At 42.0% G+C, this 12929-nt stretch overlaps 1 protein-coding gene across 3 annotated transcripts in view; it reads left to right on the plus strand.

The window, feature by feature from the left end:
• SLC36A4 (solute carrier family 36 member 4) overlaps positions 1 to 12929 on the plus strand; it is a 112294-nt gene that overhangs the window by 16140 nt on the left and 83225 nt on the right. The window lies entirely within an intron of this gene.

Here is a 12929-nt window from a genome sequence, read left to right on the forward strand (position 1 = left end):
CCTCTAGTAGTCAGTTCCAATGCTGTCTTATCTGTCAGACAGCTGCTTCTTTGTAGAAGCTAAAAAATTCTTATCGGCATTGTAAGTCCTTTATTTCATGTTCTATCTATAGGTAATTTATTCTTTTCTATTTGTGGATACCTTTTATATTTTTGAATATTCTTATCATGATATCCCCATGATAGGGACATATAATAGAATCTGTAAATGTTCTGCAGTTTGTCACATCTCTCTCTTTTTTTCCAAGTTTTATCCCTGAATCTGGTTATGCTACTGTAGTTGAAGTCTTGCTTGTGACCAGTAGAGCTGAAAGGTTATTTCAGAGGTCTAACAGATCATAGTCCAGACTTGACACTTCAGTATAATGGTGATTTTGCAGCAGCATGTCATTGCGAACTCATGATTGGCTTGTGACCCACTTCGATCACTCAATCCTTTACTGCAGAGCTACTTTCTAGGCAATTCTTCTGGTTCTTCTTTCTGTACAGATGGTTTCTAGTTACCTATAGAATCCTTTATTTTTCCTTACCAGATTGATTTTTGACAGTTCTCAGAGTTGAATTTTGATTGTATTCCTCAATATTCTTACACTTTCCATACGGATTAGTTATTTAAACCCTGCTTACTACACCGTCTGTGTTATTAATGAAAACATTAAATAGCACTGCTCATGTAGTGTTTCATGTGTTTTACTGTAAACACTATTACACATATAATGTGTAGCGTTAAACATATGGAAACACATTTCAATATGTTATACATTTGTAAATAACTTGGATATTAATTATTAGAAAAAATATTTATTCTTTTGTGCAAATGGATTTATTTAAGGTTGTCTAAAAATCAAATAGTCATGTCACATTTGTGAAAAAATCAATTAAAAATTGCAAATGAATCCCCTCAACCACAGATGCCTCTACACCTCTCAGACACCCCCAAACCTTTCAATAAAACCCAACTATCCCTTTTCTCCCTCACAACCATCCGTTGCTGACAAAAGCAAACAAACCCATGTCTATCTCTTTCATGACAGCTGCTGCTGCTGCTTTCATTCATGTTTTTGTCTCTCATTCTTCATTCCTTCTAAGTCTTTCTATTTCCTATTGGTGGAGATTTTTCTGACAGGAGCCACAGCCACAGGCACTTTGAACTTCTGGTGTTCTCTCCTCTACAGGCTTATTAAGATGCCAGGATGCTACCAATGTACTCTGCTGTGTTTTCTGCTTGTAAGTTTATAGTTAGTCACTTGGCATAAAGCTAAGGAGGGTGAATCTGGGCCTGTGTCTAAATGTGTGCTTCTGTAATTAGTGAAGTGCGTGAGGAATAAGGTGTGGCGGGTTACTGAGCATTAAACATCCATATGGGCTCTTATTCATAGAATCATAGAATTGTTTCGGTTGGAAGAGACTCTCAGGATCATCAAGTCCAACCATAACCTGACTCTAGCACTAAATCATGTCCCTAAGAACCTTGTCTAAACACCTTTTAAACACTTCCAGGGATGGTGACTCCACCACTTTCTCTGGGCAGCCTGTTCCAAAAAGGGAGAATAAAGGTGTCTTGACATAGCTTAACTTACTTTAAGTAGGAAGAAGAGTGTCCCCTTGGGCAGTTAGTACACCCAAGATGTCATGTCTTGTTCTTTCCCTAGTAGATGAGTATTTATATTGTGTTTATAAAGTTCTACAAATGAAATCCTGTCCAGATGAGGCAAATTTGTGTATTTGGGAGCTGGATACTCTGTAATTTGCGTCTTGGCAGAGAAAAAACCCCACAACCTTAAAAACCACAGTCCTTCTGTCACAATCTATCTCAATACCTAAAAATCCCATTTTACTTCTGATGTGCTTTTGCTGGCCTTTGGAAGTGGGGATTTTTATTGCATCCTTTGTAACAGAAGTTTGAATTGCAGCCTTCCCTGTCAAATAGGTACCTGATCAACCAGTCATTATGTATGTGTTTTGACTTTAAACAAAATATAAGACCGAATGCTTATTGACCCAGGCTTTTGTAGATATTAAGCAAAATGAAACCTTTTCAGGAAACTCGTTGCTGCTTTCTTGAAGAAGAGTCAAAAGATCTCAGAGGGAAGTGATCTCTGCAAAAGCCGTAGCTGCAGAGACCCATGACATGTGCCTTGTGAATGAATTAAAGTCATCGGGAATTCAGAAGTTCCACTTTCAAGTGTATTTGATTTAGGTTGCCCTGCGCTTTTCCCTCTGGGAAGGAGAAAGCTGTGGTTTCTTCTGGCATCTTTCTGTTGCAGAAATCTATCCCGTAGAGGGCACCAAAGAACACACATTGTTGCTGCTGTAAATGGCATTATTTGAGGTAGTGGAGAGATGAGCAAGGTGAGCAGAGGGAATGAGGGGTGGAGAACTTACATAAAGGAAAAACATAGTAAAAAGTCACTAATACCAGTTAATACATCTGCGTTATGCTCTGTACTTTTATTATGTTTGCGTGTTGGTGTGTTTGCAAATTAAAAGTCCACCAGAACCAGTGAGAACCTCCACTGAGATATTTTCTTCTATATTCCTAGTTAAAACTAGTACCTAACAAAACTTAGCAGTCTCTTCCTTCAGCTTTTTTACTATTACACAGAACAAAAAAGCAACAAAGTATTTTAGAGTGGTTCTGGCACATGAATTAAGTATCCATTAGTCCACATTACTTTGAGGGGACTATTTAGTTAGACACACAGTGGTGCATTCGAGTCTATTTATTTCATCTTTGGAATTCCGCAACATATTTGATATACCCTTCTCACTAATGGATATGCAGCATAGCTTCTGGTGCCAAATCTTTTCTGATTAGTGTTTGTGGGATTGTAACTGTTGGCAGCATTATGTTAGAGTTTTCTAGATGACTTGTGCTACAACACACTATTTCCAGTTACCTCAAATTTCAAACGAACCTTTTTTTCTTAGGGATATTTTCCTGGGGTACTGAAGAGTCTTGGGTTGGTGGAGAGGGTTCTGGTTAACTCTGATGGGATGCAATAAGGGCGTTATGGGTGAAGGTGTCTAGAATGGAGAAGAATGGTGAAACTGGAACAAGGACTTTGGCTGCAGCAAGACTGGAGCAGGAACACTGGGATGGGAAAAAGAAAAACTGTGTTCAAAAGAGCACTACCCTCTTTTATGCCGTAGTTACTTTGCTTTTCCTGCTTGAGCAACAGAGGACAAGTCAAGAGCTTTGAAATTTATCAGATTGCGCATGGATATGTGCTGAGTTCTCTGGAGAAGTGTCTTTACATTGTTTGCTTATAAAGCTAAAAAATGAAAACATGCTCTTGCTGTGTGGGAGATGATCCATCAGTGGTGCTACATCATGGAATTTTGATTATTTTCCAGTTATTGTAAAAAGGAAAAACCCTTCCAAAACTTAGGAAATTATATGTAGACTTAAACCTAGAAGTGTTAAAAATGTTGGAAAGTTGAGTACAGAGTAATAATGAAATACCAGAACGAAATGAACAGTGAAACATTTATTTGGCCTGTTCATGCCAAATTACAGGATTACAAGACTTTATCTGTCTGATAACATGTTGGTTTTGTGCCAAATCTGGCCTTGTGTATTGTACTGGCTATTGCTCTGAGCTCAATAAGGAAGGAATTAGGAGGGTTCAAAGACGACTGGTTTGATCCCACTAGATGTTGAAAAGTGCATGGACTGTATGAAGAAAGAGGAGGTTTTGGGATACAGGCAAGGAAACAGTGGTCTTGGCTGAAGAGACTGAGGAAACAGAATTATTTCTTGCTTCTGAGGTAGTTCTTATAACAAGTGTGTTCATCAGTTGGACTGAATTTTCTGCAGTCACTAGTTGTGCATTAGCTGTTTTCTGAGTGCCTGACATAAGGAATCTGATGACCGAATTTGCACAAGTGTTTGATCTTCCTGGGTACAACTGAAGTGGGTGGATGCTGTGCCCGGGCTGTGTAAATGAGACGTTAGGTGAAGCACTCCTGTAAGGAAAGCTGGTTCAGACATCACACCATCGTGTAAGTTAATGCTTGAATAACTGAAGTGGCTTCTGGTTAAGTTGCCTTGTGACTGGGGACATCAATAGCCGTCATGGTCACTATTCCTTGTGACTTCAGAGGCTGCGTACTTCCTTTCTAAAACCATAATATTTCCTCATGTGGTTTAGGGAAATGTTTGTGGAACTACCCCAGGTACAGTCATGTACTGATATTCCAATGATATTTCAGATTATGTTGCCTTGTTTAGGAAAATGACAGATATGATGTCTGCTGTTCTTGGCCCAGCGTGACTGCCATGTGCAATGATACACTAGCAAAGAGCAGCAGGAGATTGGAAGTGATTATTGTCCAGAAGAGGAATCTGGGATTATATTAATTATAATAATTCAGGAGACTAGGTTAGAGAGATGGTGAGTCATAGTCCATCCTAACACAATCAGCAGAGAACTTGCACTGAGCTAAACAGCATGTAAGAAAGAGTTCAAAAGAGAAAGATGTTTTCCTGCAGCTTTGTGGTTTTTTACTTGTTAGAACAGTTTTAAGTGTTATCTGATTTTTTTTTTTTTAAATAATCTAGTACAACACTTTCAGAGTGAGGGTGATGGTAATGTTAGACTGCACCTAAGCAAATCAGAATAATCTCATCTTCATTAGAGTTTTCCTTTGCTGCTCTTTACTGCTTAATCGCCCAGAGCCCATTATTCCACTCCAAGAAGGAGAATACTGATCCTTACTTTTTTAGAATTTTTGCATTTTACTTCCAACTCAGCTTTCTTTCACCTGTCAGTTGCTCTTGCCTGTTTGTTTAGCTGTCCCACAAGATTAACCTTTGCTGGATCTTGTCTGATGTGCCTTTTCTGAGTCCTCAGTCATGTCTCAAAATCCACCTCTGAGGTATGGATGTTTCCTTGCCTGAACTCTAAGTGGTACTTCCCTGACTGACATTGTTACAGCTGCTTTCACAGAATCACAGAACGGTTTGGGTTGGAAGGGACCTCTGGAGATCATTTAGTCCCACCCTCCTGCTCAGGCAGGTTCACCAGAGCAGATCACACAGGAATGTGTCCAGGCGGGTCTTGAATGTCTCCAGAGAAGGAGACTCCACAACCTCTCTGGGAAGCCTATTCCAGGCTCTGGCACCCTCAAAGTAAAGAAGTTTCTCCTTGTGTTTAGATGGAACCTCCTATGCTTCAGTCTGTAAAATGCTTTATTGACAGGAAGTTGATTTAAAGGTATATATATCCACAAAAGGGAATAAATTGGCCTCCTGTGCTTTTGCATCGGTGTAACTGTGTCCATAATATCAGTTACATGATGTATACATGTGCATGTATGTGTACATAAAATTGACTTCTAAAGTATTTTAGTAATGCAGAAACTTGTGTATAACGGAGATAATGAAAACAGATTGACAGTCAACAGTTGAACTGAAACTTTCAAAAGTTTCTTTTTTGTAATAAATTGAAATATTTATTTTCATGTCATGGGCTTCACATTTTGCTGCAAGCCAGTCGAGAGTAAATTTCAGAAACCTCTCCCTCACCCAGGCAATTCTGCTGTCTTTAGCAGTGGTACAGTTCACAGTAACCTCTCCAACCGATGGCAAACCAGTCTCTAAAATACTCTGCCTGAGGTAAGTGTGTGCACTTTCAGCAGTTATTAGGGGGTAAGTGGAACTTAACTAACCATTTCATGTGTTTTTTCTCTATATAAAGCCATAATCCTCCATGGGATAGGCTTTGGGCAACAGGGCTGTTTCAAGTAGAGTTCTGATTTTCTTTTTTTATTTATCTGAAGACTTATAGCAGAATAATCCTCTGGGGTTGGTCAGATCTCAGTAGGGTGTAGGCTATCACAAATAAATAAGGTTTGTTCCATTTTCTGAGTAGAGTTACAAAATACCTTTATACAATGACAGTTGCGACCATACAGAACAAAGATAGGAAGGGAGTGAACAATTACCCTGCTTTATACTGTTGAAGTCTGGCTAAAGCGGTGCCACTGTTGTGCTCTGGAGACAAAGGAAGGAATCTGGGACCAGGTGGGCTGTATCTGAGAGTGCTGGGTTAGCGTTAGGGTTAGACCTGAAGTCTTTGAAAGACGATACAGAGTTTGGGACGTTGCTGAGAACCAAGGAGAGGCAAATGTTGTACATATCTGCATAAAAGGCCAAAAGAATAATTTGGAGAATTAAAAGCCATATGGCGTCTCTCCGATCCCTTTGAAAATCAAGGTTTGAGTCTTCTTGGAGCACATTTCTGGACCCATGAAGGAGAATAAGGAGACTGGATTTACCAAGGGCCTGACCAACTTGATTGCCTTCTATAAGAAAAAAGTCTGAATTTGTACATAGTGAGAAAGCACTAGATGTTTTTCATGCTGTCTCTGGCAACATCCTCGTGTCCAAGTAAGGATTTTATGGGATGGATGGATGGATGGATGGATGGATGGATGGATGGATGGGCAACTAGCCCTGACAGCAACTAACAGCATCTGAGACTGTATGAACGGAATTGCTGGTAGATTGAGGGAAGTTGTTATCATCCTTTGCTTTGCATTTGTTAGATCGCATCAAGAATACTCTGTCAAGTTTTAGATATCCTCAATACCGGAAAGTCATCGACAAACTGGAGTGAGTTTAGGGGAAAGATGCTGAAATGATCTGGGCTGGAGCACTTGCCCTGTGCTGGCTGGGGACACTGGGCTTGTTCAGCTCAGGGAAGAACTGGCTTAAGGAGGACTTAAGAGCTTCTCAGGACTGCAAAGAGGTTGTCTAGAAAATGGCACCAGGTTCTTTACTGAGGTCAAGTGGGAGGACAAGAGAAATTGGTCATAAAATAAAACACAAGTTTCTGACCCAAGGCAAAGAAAACCTTCAAAACAGTTGGGCACTGTAACCAGTTGCCCACAGGGCTTGTGCAGTCGCCATCCTTAGAAGTTTTTAAGATCCAGCTGGAGAATGGGGAGAGGAACAGTCTGGTTTGACCCTATAGCTGATGGAGGTGTGAGCAAGCGATTGGGCTACAGATCTCCTGAGGTCCCATCTAACCTCAGCTATTCTATGATTCAGTGAATGCAAACCTCCATTTTTCAATGAGGTGATAGAGAAGAATGTCGAGAATACAACTTTTTGTGTAGTAGATAGGAGACTTGACAAGGTAAAGTGACTCAAATGAGAGATGGTGTGGAAGAGAGGAAGGGGCAGCAGGAAGGCTGTGAATATTGTGGAACTGACATTTATTCCAGACGTAGAATTTCAGCTTTTGGGTTAAAAACATAAAAGAATTAGGTGTTTTTCATAGTTGAGACTAAGACAGCTGTGACTGAAAATCCGGTTTACTCAAAATATTGATCTGTTCTGAGCAGGTTCAGCATTTCATCTTTTTTTTCTTCTTTTTCTTCCTAGCTAGAATGTCTCTAATGCTCTGACTTCTTTCTTTAAACTATATTTCAAGGAACAGGATCTGATGCAGGCTCTGCGAGTCATGGTGTTTGTAAGAATCCATTTGGCCTCCGCTCCCTTCGGCTGATGGATGCAGAGGCAGGGAACAGTGCGGAGAGAAGGGGTACCACGCTCACAGTGTTGTAAAGCAGACCACAGTGGTTTATTGTTGGAATATAACTCATATCTGAAACATGCCAGTGGGACATGGGAAGCTTGGGTCAGGGAGTTGCAGTCTGATAATTTTAGTTGGTCGAGTTTTACTGCTTCTGCATCAATATTAATTCATCTGATGATGACTGTGGAGAGTTTGTGTGCAGCTGAAGTATCTTCTTTCTCTGTGCTTTCCTCAATATTTCTCTGAGAGTAAAAGGCAGGTAATTATAAAGGCTATTTCGTATGACCACACTTCCCTAACACAGCATGGAGGTGTGATCTCACCTTAGGTCTGTCATCAGGGTAGCTGATCACAGTAGGCCTAGACTTGAATAGAATTATATAGAATAGTGTGCATTGCATTTTCCAGCTCTATTAACCAGTAAACTCTGGTTGAATATCTGGTTGGACTTTGGTGGTATTAATAGAAAAAAAAAATCAAATATTTCTGATTTTAGGAACTTTTCATTGATGTTAGTGTGGGCAAATGGAATGCCTCTGTCTTAATGGAAAACTGAAGTGGCTGAATGCTTGAAATTATCTGAGTAGAAGTTGGTTTATCTTGTGGTATTTCAAAAATGTATTTTAGAACCTGAACTGTATCCTGCCTGTGGTTTGTGGTGCGTGGTTGGTTTGTTTGTTTTTAAGGAACAAATCTTTTATTATTTTGACTAATAGCTTATCAGGCTACAGATATTTGTATAAATTGAAGGAAAGCTATGTTAAATATTTATTGTAACTGAGGTTTTCAATGGGACTTTCATGCTCAAATCACATTGTAATGCTTAGAAAACCCTCTCACACGTTCTGGTGTACAAAACAGCTCTGGCTACCCATGGACACATGTGAGCAAGTAAACACATGAGGCTGTTGTTAAAGTGAAAGGCAATTGAAGTGCTTGTTCTGTATTTCTATTTGAAGTGTGATGGGAAAGCAGGAAACTTCTACAGAGAGCATTACTTCATGTGGCATTAGGGAAGTAATTTGGATAAGTGTTTGACATATTGCTTGGCAAAGTGGAGTTATTGTAGCTGCGTGAATTCACTGGAATTCAGTTCTAACTGTATTTAGCTCTTTGTAGGTTTCTAAAAACATTATTGGTATGAAAACTAACAGATGTTAAATGTCTTGTAAGTGACACTTAAGAGTCTTGCAAGGTGCAACCCATCAATGTTGCTGTAATGACTGCTGTCCTCTGTTTTCCTTTAAAGTGAGCTTTCTGGAAAATGTGGTTACAGAATTATATAGTTTATTTTTCCCTTTATCATAATGAAAAAAAATCTGTATACTGCTTTTTGTTACAGGGAAAAGAATTTTAAATTGTCTGCCTGAGTTTGTGGATTGTTTGAAACAATGGAAATAAAGTGAATGATGACATTTACTTTTCTCCTAGACTTGTAAAGTCTGAGTTTTGGCAGACTTGCCAATTTGAATGACTTGGTTTACACACAGTTGGTTTTACATTATCGACTCCCTCTAGCTCATGAAAGTCTATAGTGCCAGTGATCTCTTGATTGCCTACCGTATCTCCAGCCTGTCCTCTTTTCTCCATCTTCTGCCTCAAAGTAAAAAATTAATAGCCCTGAGTTACTGTGGCTTATAAAATAAAAGAGATGCCATAAAGTAAATATGCTATTTGCTTAGGACTGCCATGCCTACATAAAAATTTACATTGCAATGGTAATACTTGACCCTTAATGTGTTTGGATTTTTGAGGCAGGATCTATGATCTTATTATTTCACTGGCACAGATAATAACTGACATTTTAAATAACAGACCACATAGAAAGAATGGCCCATAAATTAATCAGTCTTGGGACCATGCCTGTGAACTATGTGATAAGGATAATAGTATTTAAGGTTTCCTACACCTGTGCACTCCCTGGGATTGCAGGGTTATACAGTCTTCCTCTGAGTTCAGTTCTATATTAAGTTTTAAACTGTGGCTCTAGTAGTTGCTTCTCTGAGTAGTTGCTTTTCAGAGTATTGTCTTCAGTTGTTTTGTTATATATTGATTTCCTGGTTTTGTTTAAGTCTCTCTGTGCTATAAGAAACTATTTTTTTCCCACTGCCTGTGTATCTTTTCATAGTCATCAAGCCAAAGGCTTTTTGCAGCATGAACAGATTAAGCACAGTCATGTGCTGGTTTGTAACATGTCAAATGCAATGGAAGGGAAGAGGAAAGGAGACACTCTAGGGAAAAGGCATGATAAGATTTAAAACAAATTGATTTCAACTGTTATAATTTTACAGCAAGCAGAAAAACCACCAGCTCCTGATATTTTGCTCATGGTTTGCACATGGCACAGAATATATTTCCACAAAACAAATTTTGGCAGTTATGGCCACATTAACATTTTTCCAAAAGAACCATTGGAAGTTGTGAACAGTGCCAAACTCACTCTTCTGAATTGCACCATAAGCAACTATTGTAATGTCATATAGAAAAAACCTAATACACTTTCACATTGTTTACTACTGTTTATCTGCAGTCATCTTCTCTTCACTCCTTCCATCTTCAAGTGATGATGTGGGATGGAATAGGAAAATTCACTCTCTAAATGGTTGGCTCCAAGACTGGTGCTACAGGCAGGGCTTTGGATTTTTTGATAATGGTTGGTTTTATAAGACACCAGTCCGGACACTGTCACGTGGGAAAGTTTTATCTCGCAGGGGCGAAAGGATGCTGGGGCAGGAATTAGCTGGGCTCATTTGGAGAGCTTTAAACTAGGCTCGAAGGGGGATGGGGTTGTAGCTGGGCTTGTCCCAGTGGGGCTGCATTCTAAAACTGATGAGGACCGGGTGGCCTCCTATGCCCCTAGGGAGAAGCTGGTGTGCTCTGCTCGCTCCCTGAAATGCCTGTATACCAATGCGCGCAGCATGGGGAATAAGCAGGAGGAGCTAGAATCCTGTGTTCGGTCGGGAGATTATGATCTGGTGGCAATTACAGAAACGTGGTGGGACAGTTCACATGACTGGAATGTGGTCATGGATGGCTATGCCCTTTTCAGGAAAGACAGGCCAGCCAGGCGTGGTGGTGGAGTTGCTCTCTATGTGAGAGAGCAACTACAATGTACTAAATTCTGCCCAGGAGCGGATGACGAGCGAGTTGAGAGTGTATGGGTCAGGATCAAGGGGCAGGCTGGCAGGGCTGACACTGTTGTGGGTGTCTGTTACAGGCCACCAGATCAGGCTGAGGAAGTTGATGAGGCCTTCTATGGGCAGCTGAGAGTGGCCTCACAGTCACAGGCCATGGTTGTTGTGGGTGATTTTAACTTCCCTGATGTTTGCTGGAAGGACCATTCAGCCAGCCAGCCACAGGCCAGGAGGTTCCTCCAGTGCATTGATGATAACCTCCTCATGCAGATGGTGGAGGAGCCGACTAGGAGAGGTGCACTGCTGGATCTCATCCTCACTAACAAGGAGGGTCTGGTCGAAGCAGTAAGGGTTGAGGGCTGCCTGGGTTGCAGTGACCACGAGATGGTGGAGTTCAGCATCTTGTGTGGCAGGAACAGAATAGCAAGTAGAATTGCAACCCTGGACTTCAGCAGGGCTAACTTTGGCCTTTTCAAGCAATTGCCGGGGGAAATCCCATGGGCAAGAATGCTTGAAGGAAAAGGGGCCCAAGATAGCTGGGTGGCATTCAGAGATTGCTTCTTCCACGCTCAGGATCAGAGCATCCCCACACGTAGGAAGTCAAGGAAGGGAGCCAGGAGGCCTGTGTGGTTGAATAGGGGTCTGTTGGGTATGCTCAAGCAGAAGAGGAGAGTTTACAGGTCATGGAAGCAGGGGCTGGCCACTTGGGAGGAATATAAGGCTGCTGTTAGAGGATGTAGGAAGGCAGCTAGGATAGCCAAGGCCTCCTTAGAATTACAGCTGGCGAGAGGGGTCAAGGACAGCAAAAAGAACTTTTTCAAATACATAGCAGATAAAACTAATACCAGAGGCAATGTAGGCCCACTGATGAATGGGGTGGGTGCCCTGGTGGCAGAAGATACAGAGAAGGCAGAATTACTGAATGCCTTCTTTGTCTCTGTCTACTCTGCCGGAGGCTGTCCTGGGGAGCCCTGTACCCCTGAGACCCTGGATGAAGCCAGGTCAATGGAGGAGTTTGCTTTAGTCGATGAGGACTGGGTTAGGGAGCAATTAAATAGTCTGGACATTCATAAATCCATGGGTCCAGATGGGATGCATCCGCGGGTGCTGAGGGAGCTGGCTGAAGTCATTGCTGGACTGCTCTCCATCATCTTTGCCAAGTCTTGGGAAACGGGAGAGGTGCCCGAGGATTGGAGGAAAGCAAATGTCACTCCAGTCTTCAAAAAGGGCAAGAAGGAGGACCCGGGTAATTATAGACCGGTCAGCCTCACCTCTGTCCCTGGGAAAGTAATGGAACAGCTTGTCCTTGGTGCCATCTCAAGGCATATCAAGGATAAGAGGGTTATTAGGGGCAGTCAGCATGGCTTTACCAAGGGTAAGTCATGCTTGACCAACCTCATAGCCTTTTATGAGAATGTAACAAGGTGGATGGATGATGGCAGAGCGGTGGATGTGGTCTACCTTGACTTCAGTAAAGCCTTTGACACAGTCTCCCACAGCATCCTCACAGCTAAGTTGAGGAGGTGTGGTCTAGACAATAGAGTAGTGAGGTGGGTTGCAAACTGGCTTAGGGAGAAAAGCCAGAGAGTGGTAGTCAATGGTGCGGAGTCTAGTTGGAGGCCAGTATCTAGTGGAGTGCCCCAGGGGTCAGTGCTGGGGCCAATATTATTCAATATATTCATTAACGACTTGGACGAGGGAATTGAGTGTACTATCAGCAAGTTTGCTGATGACACTAAGCTGGGAGGAGTGGCTGACACGCCGGAGGGCTGTGCTGCCATCCAGCGGGATCTGGACAGGCTGGAGAGTTGGGCGGGGAATAACCTAATGAAATTTAACAAGGGCAAGTGTAGAGTCCTGCATCTGGGCAGGAACAACCCCAGGTTCCAGTATAGGTTGGGAGATTACATATTAGAGAGCAGTGTAGGGGAAAGGGACCTGGGGGTCCTGGTGGACAACAGGATGACCATGAGCCAGCACTGTGCCCTTGTGGCCAGGAAGGCCAATGGCATCCTGGGGTGGATTAGAAGGGGGGTGGTTAGTAGATTGAGGGAGGTCCTCCTTCCCCTCTACTCCGCCCTGGTGAGACCACATCTGGAATATTGTGTCCAGTTCTGGGCCCCTCAGTTCCAGAAGGACAGGGAACTGCTGGAGAGGGTCCAGCGTAGGGCAACGAAGATGATGAAGGGAGTGGAGCACCTCCCTTATGAAGAAAGGCTGAGGGAGCTGGGTCTCTTTAGTTTGGAGAA

This window comes from Streptopelia decaocto (genome assembly GCF_964273445.1).
Source record: "Streptopelia decaocto genome assembly, chromosome: 1".
In the NCBI taxonomy this organism is placed as follows: domain Eukaryota; kingdom Metazoa; phylum Chordata; class Aves; order Columbiformes; family Columbidae; genus Streptopelia; species Streptopelia decaocto.